This window comes from Octopus bimaculoides, chromosome 14 (assembly GCF_001194135.2).
Source record: "Octopus bimaculoides isolate UCB-OBI-ISO-001 chromosome 14, ASM119413v2, whole genome shotgun sequence".
In the NCBI taxonomy this organism is placed as follows: Eukaryota; Metazoa; Mollusca; class Cephalopoda; order Octopoda; family Octopodidae; genus Octopus; species Octopus bimaculoides.
Window position 1 is genome coordinate 18,675,060 of NC_068994.1, and position 14,490 is coordinate 18,689,549.

Consider the following 14,490-nt stretch of genomic DNA (forward strand, 5'->3'; position numbering starts at 1 on the left):
CCCCCCCCGGTGTTTAGACAGACGAGTAAATGCAGGGTGTCCCAGAATTAATGATGATTTGAGTGAAATCGGATGCATTTTTTTTAAAACTCACTTTTATTTATGCTTATCATGTTTAATATATATATTAAAAGTCTATAAACTTAGTCTTGTTTATGATTTTATTTTTATCCTTGTTGGACCCTTCTTATTCGTCCATGACAGCTTTTCTTTTCAATTTGGCAGCAATAATTTTCTTTACCTCCATTCCCAAGATAGATTAATCGTTTAGCTGAGCTTAAAGAACCCATTTAGTTAGCAGCGCAGGAGCTAACTCCTGAAATGCTTCAAAACGTGTTTCACAACGCTAAGGAGAGATTTGAAGTATGCAGGGATACAGACATGTTGGAAATTTTCAATAAAAGTTTGACGTAAGATCTATAAATCTATTTGTTTTGGTAATAAACATAAAATTCTGTCAGTTTTTTTTTAATTTGCCCAGTTTCATTGAAACAGATAGTTAATTCTAGAACACCCTGTAAGATGTAGTGTTGTTAGTTGTTGCGTTGCTCGAGTAAATATTAAAATCAAAGGTCTTATCACCATAAACATCCCATCTTTTTGTTAAGCATATAGTGTCAAGGAGCATATTATCCAAAATGTATCTCTCCTTTATAGGTATGGCTGTGTGGTTGAGAAGCCTGCTTTCCAACCATGTCACCTTGCGTTCAGTCCCACTGTGTGGAACATTGGGCAATTCTCTTTCATTACAGCTCTATGCTAGACAAAACCTTGTGTCTTATATAATTGCCAAAATAACACATACAATTCACTTATTATTGTCATATAATAAACAAACAGAAGTTCATATATGAAACTGATCTTTTTTCTACTTCAATTTTTACATTTTTTTCTTCTTATAAAATACACACATACAGGAGTAGTAAATCTATATATATAATAACACTTTGAATGTGGCTCCCGAGAAAGAGTAAAAGTAATTACCCGATCAACAACGGGTATTACTGCTAGTGTGTGCGTGTGTATGTTTGGGTGTGTATATATATATATATATATATATATATATATATATATATATATGTATATATATATATATATATATCCCTTGAGCATTCAGATTACTCTGTCAAGTGTAGTGCTTATTTATTCACAATGTTTTGAATTAATCAGGCATTATCTTGTACCATTGAGATTTCAATGATATGATAGTTCATTTTTAGAGTAGGTGTGAGAGGCTGAATCTGGTCAGTTTAAACATAAAAAAGGCAGATTATTTTGGCCAAATATGGCTGGTTTAAATGCTAAAGGAACACACACACACACACATGGTTGTGCGGTTAAGAAGCTCACTTGCAACCATGTGGTTTCAAGTTCAGTCCCACTGTGCAGCATCCAGGACTAGTGTCTTCTATATCTCCAGGCTAACCAATGCCCTGTGAATGAATTTGGCAGATGGAAACTATACAGAAGCCAGTTATATATATATATATATGTATATATATATATATATTACGCTTTTACTTGTTTCAGTCATTTGACTGTGGCCATGCTGGAGCACCACCTTCAGTCAAGCAAATCGACCCCGGGACTTATTCTTTGTAAGCCTAGTACTTATTCTATCAGTCTCTTTTGCCGAACCGCTAAGTGACGGGGACATAAACACACCAGCATCGGTTGTCAAGCAATTCTAGAGGGGACTAACACAGACACACACACACACACACACATATATATATATATATACATATATACGACGGGCTTCTTTCAGTTTCCGTCTACCAAATCAATTCACAAGGCTTTGGTCGGCCCGAGGCTGTAGTAGAAGACACTTGCCCAAGATGCCACACAGTGGGACTGAACCCAGAACCATGTGGTTGGTAAGCAAGCTACTTACCACACAGCCACTCCTGCGCCTATATATATATATATATATATATATATATGTGTGTGTGTGTTCGTCCTCCCACACCACTAGAAAACTGATGTTGGTTCGTTTGCATTTCCATGATTTAGGGTTCAGCAAAAGAAACCGACAGAATAAATACCAGACTTAAGTACTGGGTCAATTTGCTCAACAAAAATCTTTCAAGGTGACGCCCCACCACAACCACAGTCAATGACAAACAAGTAAGACATATATATATGTTCATTCTAGTGAGCATGAAAGTTTAAATTTTTTTCACAAATAATTTGATTTCAGAAATGAAACAATAACATTCATTATTCTAAAATGTATAAAAAAGAAAATACCCATTGGCAACCTAAGACTCAACAGCATCTTAAGAAAACAAAATGCATTCACATAACATTTATATTGAAATTCTTGGATTTCTTAATGACTAAAGTTATTTAATAAAATAAACTAGAATTTCTTAATTTCCTGCAAATTTTATTTCAATAAAAGTAATAGAAAAAATAATCATAATAAAAATTCTGAAACTATAAAATACAAAAACAAACCATTCCTGCAATTTGCTAAAAGAGTAATTTGGTTGATATTTAATTAAATTATGAGGTTAAAGCATGTCATATGATCTACAGGAATTAATAAATCTATTAGCTAAAAGATTAACACTTGCTATGTTTTTTGTGGGGGGTTTTTTTTTTTTTTCCAATGAAGGGGAAAAACATATAAGTTCATATAAACTGAGATAGTTTGGCAAAAACTGAGCATATGAATTATCATAACACATATTAGTCATTAGCTGACAATATATATAGTTAATTCGAGGAAAGCATATCTTCATAAAGGATTATATAGTTGAAAGTATTCCACTGGTTTAATTCATATACTATAATGTGAAAGTCATTGGTATATGTTCAGGATTATTGAAATTATCAGTAATGAGGGAAAACAAGATGGAGAATAGATGGATGTAATTACTAATTTATTTGTATGTTATATAAAGGTGACATTCTTTAAAAAAAAAAAAACAGTACAATTAAATTGATTGGAAGTTGAAAGCTCAAAGAAAAATAAATTAAGATAAAAAAAAAGAACCTACATATATGGTTCAGTCCTATCATCTAGCTGATGGGAATTTCCAAGGATTTTGTTTAATGCCAAGAAAGTTACCATATTCTAAACTATACTGTGGTATAGTTATGTATACATAACTTTTAACCTACTAATACTCTACACTTCCCTCAAAAGATAAAATGATTACCTAAGTTGCATCAGCTCCATATAAACCCTGATGAAACACCACCGTAATATAGTTAGAATGTGGCAACTTTCTTGACATTCAACAAAATGCTTGGAAATTCCCACCAACTTGATGACAGGACTGAAACATATGTAGGCTCTTTTTTCTTTTTTATCTTAATTTATTTTTCATTGAGCTTTCAACTTCCAATCAATTTATTTGAACTGTTTTTAAAAAAAATGTCATCTTTTTGTAACACACAAATAAATTAGTAATTACATCCATTTATTCTCCATTTTCTTCTTGTTTTCCCTCAATATGTAGATTATATTCATGCATCCATAGCAAATAGACGAAGCTTCTTGAAACTTCTTTTTTTTTTAAGCCCCCCCCCCTCTTTCAAATACTCATATGTCGAAATGAACAGGAGTGATCATCATCATCACATATATATTTTGGTTGAAGCACAAAATTGTCGAAAATCCCAATGATGTTTGCAAGGATTGCTGGATCTTCCAAGCTTTTCTGAGGCTTTTTAAACGCTTCAGGTAAGCCTTGAAGCCACAATTTGTAACACACAATCTTAGCTACTGTCACTAGAAAGAATATCTGTTATCAGTTGTAAACACACAAGGGATAAAGAAAAGCACTACTGAAATTTTTTTTCCAAGATATTTCATTACCAAATACTTTTTTGTCTTTTTAATATCTCTGACTTAGTGATTTCTTCTATGTTTATTTGTGCCTCCTTTTTAACACCCCAAACTGACATGTAAATGAAGTTTCGACTAGCAGATTCTTAAGTTCTTATAGACATGTAACTAACAAAGATTCATTGCAAAGTGGAAACCTAATAGACAAACTGGTCAAAGGTTGTTGACTATAGACCTGTGAAACTAACGAGTTATTGTGGCCAATGAGGGAATCTACATGGTTACCAGCTCTGAACCCAAAACCACTTTTTTAGGGTTCCAGCACTAGTGGGAGAAAAAGAGAAAGTTACCTTCAGACAAGACACCTAACCTGAGTGCCTGCGAAACATAGACACTGCAAATGGCAGCAAGGGTCAAGTAGATTAAGTCTATAAGATCCATGAACAGGAACAACGTTGGTTTTCCCACAGTTTCTGTGTGACAAATTGTACACAAAAACATTTGGGGTCAACACAAGGTGATGGTAGAAGACACTTGGTCAAAGTGCTGTGTTGCGAGATCTGATGAGATATGATTTGAAACCAAGTCCTTGGAAAGCATATTTCCTAACTACAGTTGAGGTTGCATCCACAGCTGTGCACATATGCATGCTGCATGATTTTAATAGATAATGACAATGGAAAATATCTTAAGATAACCTAGCTAAAAGCCATCTTCCAATGTTAGCTTTTTTTTTTATTAATTTTTCTTCTTGTTTAAGCAGACTCCACTTAGGAAGAAATAAACTCAGTAATGCCCTCTGGTTGAGGCATCAGCAACATGCTTGTTAAAAATGAAAAATAATCAAGACACATACCAATCAGAGAAAGCGGGTGAGAATATAGATCTGAAAGAAGTATCATAACACTGTTGTTAAAATGGAAAGAGTATAAAAAGCTGCATTCTACACAAACGACATGGCCAGCTGTTCAAACAGATGCAAAGAAATCAATTTCTAGTATTTAAAAATAAGATATAAATTCAGCTAAGAACGTCATAAAGAAATTACAAAGAATCAAAGCATTTGATTTTCTTCAAGCTTTTATATCATAACTAATAAAAGATTTTTTTTCTTTGTTATTATTATTTATAAAATACTCATGTATCACTTTATAAAAAGGTAAATGTTTAAGTCACCTAAATAATATAATATGAAGGTTATGTGTGGAGGTGGGGATCTTGAAAAGCTTTGATTACTGGTTATAACAATTTTATTTCTCTATGTCAATAATGCACTTGTGAAAGTGCATGTACAGAACATATGATTACTCTTTGTTGTCTATGTAAAAAAAAAAAAATCAATACTATGTTGACACATAAGAGAAAATATATTCACAGCAAACTGAATGGCTATTATGAAAGTGAGAAATCATAAACTGCCACATTCTAAAACAAGAAGGGAAAATATTTCCCTAATGTCTCAGCAAATAAATGAATGACATTAATGAAATATTTAATTTTAACCATTTGCCTGTGCAAAAAAAAATTTCATAAGTTTAGTTAAAATGTCCATGCTTTTCATTAATCCAAGTTTCGTACATTCTGAGTAATATATATTTGGAAGGCGGTGAGCTGGCAGAATCGTTAGCGCGCCGGGCGAAATGCTTAGCAGTATTTCGTCTGCCGTTACGTTCTTAGTTCAAATTCCGCCAAGGTTGACTTTGCTTTTCATCCTTTCGGGGTTGATTAAAAAACTACCAGTTAAGTACTGGGGTCGATATGATCGACTTGATCCCTTTGTCTGTCCTTGTTTGTCCACTCTATGTTTAGCCTCTTGTGGGCAATAAAGAATTATATTCTGAGTAATATAAAGCTTTCCTTTGATAAGTCCCAAGTTACTCTAAAGATTGAAAATAATTGTGAATGTGTTGTTATATATGATGATTGGACATCAAGGAAATATTTCCTGTGTATCACATGTAGTAGACAAGACAGGCAAAGGGTTAACAAATTTAAATAAAACGATCAAATAGTGAAAAACAATTTGAGTGACCAAGTAGGCTAGAGAGAATACTAATCTACGTGTCACAAGTTCAATTTCTATTCTTGAAGAGACATTACTTTAATTCAACACATTCAAAAAAGTAGTGTTATTGTTGTTTAATCCTGGTCAATCATGTCATGAATGGCTGGTGTTCAAACAATGATGGTGCAGTCTTTATTCTCGAGGATCACATCATCCAATGTAGCATTCAGATTATTCTGCCAAATGTAAAGCTTATTTATTCACATTATTTCCAATTAATAATGTATTATCTCATAGCTTTGAGATTTCAATGATGCAATTGCATACTTTTAGAATGACATACAAGGGTAGGTGTGAGAGGCCAGATCTGGTCAGTTTGAACTTAGAACAGGTAGAATATTTGGGGCCAGATATGGGCAGTTTAAATGCTAACAGGGTAAGGCAGGTGTGGCTTGAAGCAAATTTGACTGCTAATTCTTGTAGGTCGAGTTACTACAGAGGTTCCATTGTTGGCTTGAATTGAAACAATGTAAATATAAAAGATTAGATTAAATGAAATCTAAATGAATCAATAATGTTTCTACTTTGAATACAGCCATTTCAATTGCAGATCAAAATACCTTCAATCTCATCTACTCTTTAATAGTTAATAACTCAAAACTGGCTGAACAAATGCCAAGTTATGAATCAATTTCTTTAAAAATATGCACATAGGAACAGGCATGGTTGTGTGGTCAAGAAGCTTGCATAGAAACCATGCGATTTCAGGTTCAGTCCCACAGTGTGGTACCTTGGGTAAAGTGTCTTTTACTCTAGTCCTAGGTCAACCAATGCCTTGTGAATTTTGTTAAGTCTGCCGTGTGTGTGTGTGTGTGTGTGTGTATGTGTGTGTGTATTCCCCCACTGTTTGACAACTGGTGTTGATTTATTTACATCCTCATAACTTAGCACTTCGGCAAAAGAAACCAATAGAATAAGTACCAAACTTCAAAAATAAACACAGGGGTCAATTTGTTTGACTAAACCCCAGTTTGGTTGAATCTCAATGATGGAAAAACAAGTAAAAGATAAAGATTCTTGTCCAACTAGTATTTTACAGCTTAAACTTTCATGGAAATAAGATATATTTGTGCAAAAGTTAGATATGGCTAAAACAGAAAGACAGAGGAAATAAATCATATATAAAATATTGACTGAGTTGATGACAATGCTTAACCCTTTAGCACTCAAACCAGCCATATCCAGCCAAAATATTCCACCATTTTTGTGTTAAAACTGGCCAGATCTGGTCTCTCATACTTATCCTACAATGTTATTATAAGCAATCGTGCCATGAAAATCTCTTAGCTACCGGGTAATACGATTAATTCAAAATAATGTGAATAAATATGCATTACATCTGAGAGAGTAATCTGAATGCTAATCATCATCATCATCAATTAGCATTGGTTTTCCATGCTGGCGTGGGTTAGATGGTTTGATCGGGACTGATAAGCTGGAGAGCTGTACCAGGCTCCAGTCTAATTTGGCTTGCTTTCTACAGCTGGATATTCTTAACACCAACCACTCCAAGAGTGTAGAGGATGCCTTTTATGTGTCATCAGCACAGGTGCCTTTTTACATGTCACCAGCACAAGCCACAACCATGATTTCACTTAGCTGGATATGTCTGCTCAAGCACAGCAAATTTGTTTTGGAAACATTCTCGAGTCCTAGAAGACAAAAGATTCTAAATTTTGTTAAGGCAGATAGTGAGATATCTTAGCCTAAGGTAAATTTGCAGTTAAATGAGTCAATTTAATGCCACCCTACTAACTGAATGTTCAATAGTTTGTAATACTGTATCCTATTGTGGTGGGCTCATGCAATAGCTCAATCCATTGGGTTACAAATAGGTAGCATGATGTAAGTACTGAGTTCATTGTGTTACGGATGAGAGTTTAGTTTGGTTGATCTGCTTAGTTACTTTTTTTTTTTTTAATTGAAAATTTAGACAATTTAATAATTACATACATGACATGTATGTATACGATATGTATACAATACAAAACCACATTAAAATACAAATCCAACACCGAAAAACACAAACAAGAGCAAAGAAAGAAAAATAAATAAAAAAAAGAAGAAAGAATAAGAAAAACATCAATCGAACACTAAGCCCACACCATGGACGACAGCAAGGCTAAGATACTGGAACAGCCAAGCACTTTCACCAGCATCACCTGACATCTTGGTAAGGCAAGCCACCAACTATGACAAGAATTTCACTGTTCAACAGGTCTGGAAAAGGTAATAGGAGGGAAAATTTCTCCAGTGTATTGTCACTTAAATGACTCCATTAAAATAAGTCCTTAGTTTTGTGTTAAAACTGGCCAGATCTGGCCTCTCATACCTATCCTACAATGTCATTCTAAAAATAAGCAATCACACTATGAAAATCTCTTAGCTCCAAGATAATGCATGGTTAATTCAAAATAATGTGAATAAATATACATTATATTTGAGAGAGTAATCATACATTTTTTTATACATAATATCTGAGAGACTAATCATCATCATCATCATCATCGTTTAGCATCCGTTTTCTATGCTGGTATATTTGTATCCTTTGTAAATCCACACACCATAGTAAACTGAGAGAAACAGACATAATTATCATCATAGCTTTAGTAATTTAGAGTTATACACACAGCAACACGAATATTTGACAATTCATTAACTCTTTAGCATTTAAAGCAGCCATATCTGGCCAAAATATTCTACTTGTTTAATACTCAAATTGGCCAGAGCCAGCCTCTCACACGTACCTACAATGTCATTCTAAAAGTAAACAATCACATCACTGAAATCTCAAAACTACAAGGTAATGCATGACTAATTCATATCAAAGTGAATAAATAAGCATTACCTTTGACAGAGAAATCTGAATGTTAAAGGGTTAAATTTAATTAATTAAAAAGGAACACTGTTTTCAATAGGTTGGCTATGTTTCTTGTACCGAGTTCCTTATAGAAGATCAGTCTTACTCTCAAGAGAACTAAGTACCAATACATAAAAAATCATTATCACATGATCACAAATTTACATTCTACTAATACGTTTTGAAGCAAAGCCCATAAGACTGAAATTATTTATTAAATAGTGCTAAATACTGGAATATAATAAGAGCACTACAATGAAGAAATTTATCTTATTCATTCAATGCAAAGGAAAATCTGAGATGATATTTTCGCCTTTGATCTAATGCAACCAGTGAGTTGTTTAACAAACCCAAGGAAGTAATTTCAAATGTAAATAATTTTCAATAATTAGATCGCCATGTTTGTGACATTAACAATAGCTTTAATAGTGGAGATTAATTAGACCACTGATCCCCCCACCTTATGTCTCAATATTTATATTCTTGGATCCTTCAGATCCCACTCCTCCCAAAGAGAGAGTATAGCCAATTTAATTTACTTTAATGTATTATGAGGGCATAGCTAGAAAATTCTTCATTTGTTTTGCTAGCATTGTTGTTTCTCTTGGATAGTTCAGCATTTCCTTTTTTTTTTGTTGTAGGTGTCTTGGAAAATCAAACAAGTGGGAAGATTGCTTAAGACTGATAAGATTTGGTGAAGATTAGTAAGAGAATGTAGAGGTGTTTCACTAGACAAAGAATTGTATAAGGCATTCTCAGCCATGGAGGTGTCAATGAATGGTATCAAAATGCAAATATGCTTTAAAAGTGTCATTCCCCCCTAACTTATTAAGCCTGACTAACAGATCATCATTATAATGCACCTGCTCATTGTTTCAAATTTATCAAAATAAGGTTCTTCAAAGAAACAGTCTCCAGACTTGAAGTCTACCATATACCAAATCATTATTGTAATTCAGAAGTCAAAATTGAATTCATGAACCGTTAAAACGCATTTCAATATTTTGCACTATGTTACAGAGAATTTCTGAATTGGGCTTTATGTGCTTTAGGACAGTAAAATAGGAATTTGTAATCATATGACAAGTATTTTTTTATATGAACTTATACATTGATATTTATTTCTTGTATGAATGCATCAGCTCAATCTATCAAATTTATCAAAGTTTCTCAAATTGTTTTGGCAAAACATATACTAAAACTGGAACGATACAGAGATTAGTATGACCCCTGTGCAAGAACAACATACAAATTCATGAAGTGTTCCATGTTCTAGGTGTGGCTGTGTGGTAAGAAGCTTGCTTCCCAAGCACATGGTTCCAGATTCAGTCCCACTGTGTGACACCTTGGGCAAGTGCCTTCTACTGTATCCTCGGGTTGACCAAAGCCTTTTGAATGGATTTGAGGAGACAGAAACTGAAAGAAGCCCATTATATGTATGTATGTATGTATGTATGTATATATATCTATGTGTGTGTCTTTAGCCCTCCATCACTGCTTGACAACTGGTGTTGGTGTGTTTACATCCTCGTAACTTAGTGGTTCAGCAAAAGAGAACGATAGAATAAGTACTAGGCTTAAGAAATAAGTCCTGGGATCGATTTGTTCACCTAAAACCCTTCAAGGTGGTGCTCCAGCATGACTGTAATCAAATGACTGAAACAAAGTAAAAGTGTAAAAGAGTAACAAAAATTTTCTTTTGCCCCCAACACACTCCGGACTCAAAGTCTGCTGAATCTTTAAGGCAAACCATTAAGTTAGAATTAAACTCAAGGACTGCAGACGTGTAGTAAGAAGTTTGCTTCCCAACCACATGGCTCTGGATTCAATCCCACTGTGTGGAACCTTGTGTGTCTTCTACTATAGCCTCAGACCAATCAAAGCCTTCTGAGTGAATTTGGTAGATGGAAATTCAAAGAAGACAATTGTATGTGAATGTGTGTGTAGGTGCGTATGTGAGAGAGAGAAAGGGAGAGGGGGAGAGAGAGAGAGAAGCCATCATGTAAGTATTGCCTTTGATCATCTTCCATATCTGGTCATAGGGAATTATTTCCTTACTTGAAAATGTTGAGGGTTGGCAACAGGAAGCGCATCCAGCTGCAGAAAATCTGCCTCAACAATATTCCGTCTGACCCATGCAAGCATGGAAAAGTTGGCATTAAAATAACAACAATGTTAAAAGCATGAAACTTTTACTTGCTGCAGTTCAGAGAAGAATGGTAAAGATTAAACCCTGTATCATTGAAAATGCTTGCTGATAGTATGATCAAGATTAAAAGAATCAAGTTAATTATATTAGAATCAGTGTCAAATTTTGGTTATAATTAAACCTGAATATTTTATTATTTTTCCTTTTTCTTCTTTACTGAACACATTAAATAACTTGATTTCAACCAAAAATAAGCATTTCTTTGAGAAAAATCAAAAATTTTGTAGGTTTTATTTTCTTTTGATTGGTATCGTAATACCTACTTCCAACAGCTGCTGACACCATGCAGTGATCAAATTATACATCCTCATACAGTTTATTTCTCAAAACAGGGTTTAATCACTTTTTAATGACTTATATTCTTTCTGTACTATATTCAATAAAAACTCATCTGCCTGATTAATAAACTTGCCTTTACAAAGATCTACCTAATTAACGACACTTTTTGGTGCTGTAATCTTTTTATTTTTACTGCCATTACTCAAAAAAAACTTTTATAATCATTAAAATAGAACCCATTATCCTATCTTTCACCATACTTCCTTAGAAGTAAATCAATTTGTTTTTTATCTTGGTTTTCTTCAATGGATTTAACTGCTGCAATAAAGAGATACTGCACATTAAATCACTATACAAATATAGATTGCACCAGCTAAACAAACCTTACTTATAATAGTTTGATTCTATGTGCAAAATAGTAATTTTACACCTCAATATATACACATTTACTTTCTTTACTGCCACATAGAGCACAACAGATTTCGTAAGCTAAGAATAGATTGAATTCTAATGATAACATTCTGACCAAATGCAAATATTCTCTACAACAAACTGCATGAATAACCTTCATAGATCCAAATATTTCTCAGCTATATTTGAACTGGTCTGAAGTTTGTATATATATTCTTTCTGCTGCTGATTTGTAAACCTACTCTCGAATTCATTCCAACCTGGTGTGGCCAATGTGCACCATTAATGGTTAATATTGATAAATTTACCATAAAGAAAGCACAGCTTTCTAATTAGCTCAGAGTCGCCTCTCTTGGTATCTAGTGCTGAAGAGTACTAACAAGCCCAAGATGAATTCACTAGTACTGAGCTGACTATGATGTTTTAATACCTTTTTGTTTTAAATGAACTTTTTTTTTTCCATGAACTGCAGTGAAAAGCTTTTACAGGTTTAAATATTTCTCAAACATATTTGAATTGGTCTTCAGTTTGTATTTTTTCTGTCACTGCTTTGCACATCTACTTGTGCATGTGTGTGGCCCAGTCATGTAATATATAAAACATAAATTACTATTAATGTGAAATAAAATTGATATACTATGAATTAATCCAGTATAATTAAAAAACATTTAGATAATCTCTTGTTTCTCTCTCTCATACACACAAGCAAATTTATTTCAATGGATGACTTTCTTTTGTAAGTGACACGTTTTGATTTCTGATATCAAAAAGCTCACGCAAATATGTATGAGTGCCTTTTATTATTTGAAAAACAGTGGTGGTGGTGGGGGGGGGGGGAACCCCTCTCTACACCATCTATTTGTGTCAAAGCTCACTTAAGCTTTGTGAATTCCTGAAATTACAGCCTGCCACAGAAATTATCTTTCTAGATACTTTTCTATTTTCTCCTTGAATTGATGCTATGCTACTCCACCTCGTTGTATTCCATTGCCACTTGTAACTAATTGCAACTAAGATTACTATGTCTTAAAATGCCATTGAAAGCCATGATTTTGTTTCAGAGTGAACTCTTTCAAGTTCAGATTAGTTGGCAATATTCTATATCTTCTCTGCTCCACAATGGTTTAATTTTTTTTAATCATTTTCACTTAAACTTCTTAAGAAAAGTTATAATTAGCAATGCTATATATAGTAGTCATTATGATTATTTGTGGTGTCTGAAATGCAAAGGTTAATTAGATAGATTCATCTATCTACTTTGTCCAATTATCAAAAATCTACAAAGACAAATGATCCAGACAGAAACAATGAAAATAAGCTATCAACTGAAAGTGCAAGTTTCAATTTGTTTTAAGAATAGTTAATTTCTACATTTAAAAAAAAATTTTCAATTTCTGTTTGTCAGAAATGACATCATGAATGTCATGCTTTCAGCTCTCAAAACATATAGTAAGGAAGACCATCACTAACTATTAATCTTTTAGCATTCAGATTAGTCTGACAAATGTAATGCTTATTTATTCATTGTTCTGAATTGATCATGATGTGATTGTTTACTTTTACTATGACATTGTAGAATAGGTGTGATATGTTGGATCTGGCCAATTTGAACATAAAAGAAGCAGAATATTTTGGCTGGATATGGCTGGCTTAAATGCTAAAGGTTTAAAGAATCATACAGTGGCTCTTTCAGCCTTCTAGGCTTTTACATCATCATCATAGTTTAATGTTTGCTCTCCATACTGGCATGGGTTGGATGGTTTGACATGCAGCTGGCTAGCAGGAAGCTGTCCAGACTCCAACTGTCTGTTGTGGCATAATTTCTACAGCTGGATGACCTTCCTAATACCAACCACTTAGCAGAGTGTACTGGGTGTTTTTATGTGCCCCCAGCATGTCTTTTGGTAAATCATAGACGTTTGTGATAGCCTCTCATCAATAGAATTCTCTCCTCATATTGTAGTGTAAGAGGATTTCTCAGATAGAATCAGCATGACATTGTGCGAGACCAGACTAGTTTGAATTATAGATATTGTCTCTCTAATAGGCCGTCCACCCAGTTTCGCTCACTAAACTTGAGGCCTACATTCACCTATAATGGAAAACGCTTGACCAAGGTGCAACACAATGAGATCAAATGTGAAATTGCAGGATTAGGAAGCAAATCTTATATATAATTAACTTAAGCCAGGCATCATAACTCCATAAATGATAGAGGAGACTTAGCAAGTCATATGTATTGCTCCTTTGATTTTTCTGACATCTTGTTTGTAAGCCTAGAGTTAACATCAGCATGATATGGTTAACTTTACTGAAAGATAACTTTAATTGATGTATTTAATGTAACATTAAATATACATTCATCACTAGCATAGTGGACAATGGATGAGAGTGTTAATACAACTATTTTTAAAATAAAGGTTCCTAAATCAAATCCTGTCTGGTGCTATGTACATATGACTAGAGACTGAATTGTCATACAGATGTAAATATTGAATATTTAAAAATTTATCTTTGGAGATTAGGGTGGCGGCACAAAAGAAAATCGTATTAAATATACAAGATTGTATTATTTGTTGCAAAAAAAAAAAAAAATAAGTAAAAAGAATTGTTTACAGAATCACACATTCAGGTGTAATGGATTTCATCAGTGATTGCCTCTCCTCTTTCAGTGTCCACAATTATTTTGTGTTTACTGAGGGATTGTATAGGTTTATTGCTTGTGTAGTAAGCTATGAAATTCTTAAATTGTCTTGATTTCCTGTAATACTGACTATCTCATCAATTCACCTGAGACAGTATCTTGTTTTCTAATATGTACGTTTATATATATATATATATATATATATATATATATATATATATAT

The 14,490-nt window shown here is 33.5% G+C and overlaps 1 protein-coding gene and 1 pseudogene across 3 annotated transcripts in view; one reads left to right on the top strand and one right to left on the bottom strand.

Annotated features, from left to right (window-relative positions):
• Positions 1 to 14,490, bottom strand: part of LOC106868156 (protein neuralized) — a 518,993-nt gene that overhangs the window by 408,081 nt on the left and 96,422 nt on the right. The gene's annotated exons all lie outside the window — the stretch shown is intronic.
• LOC128249461 (U6 spliceosomal RNA) lies at positions 9,902 to 9,999 on the top strand (annotated as a pseudogene).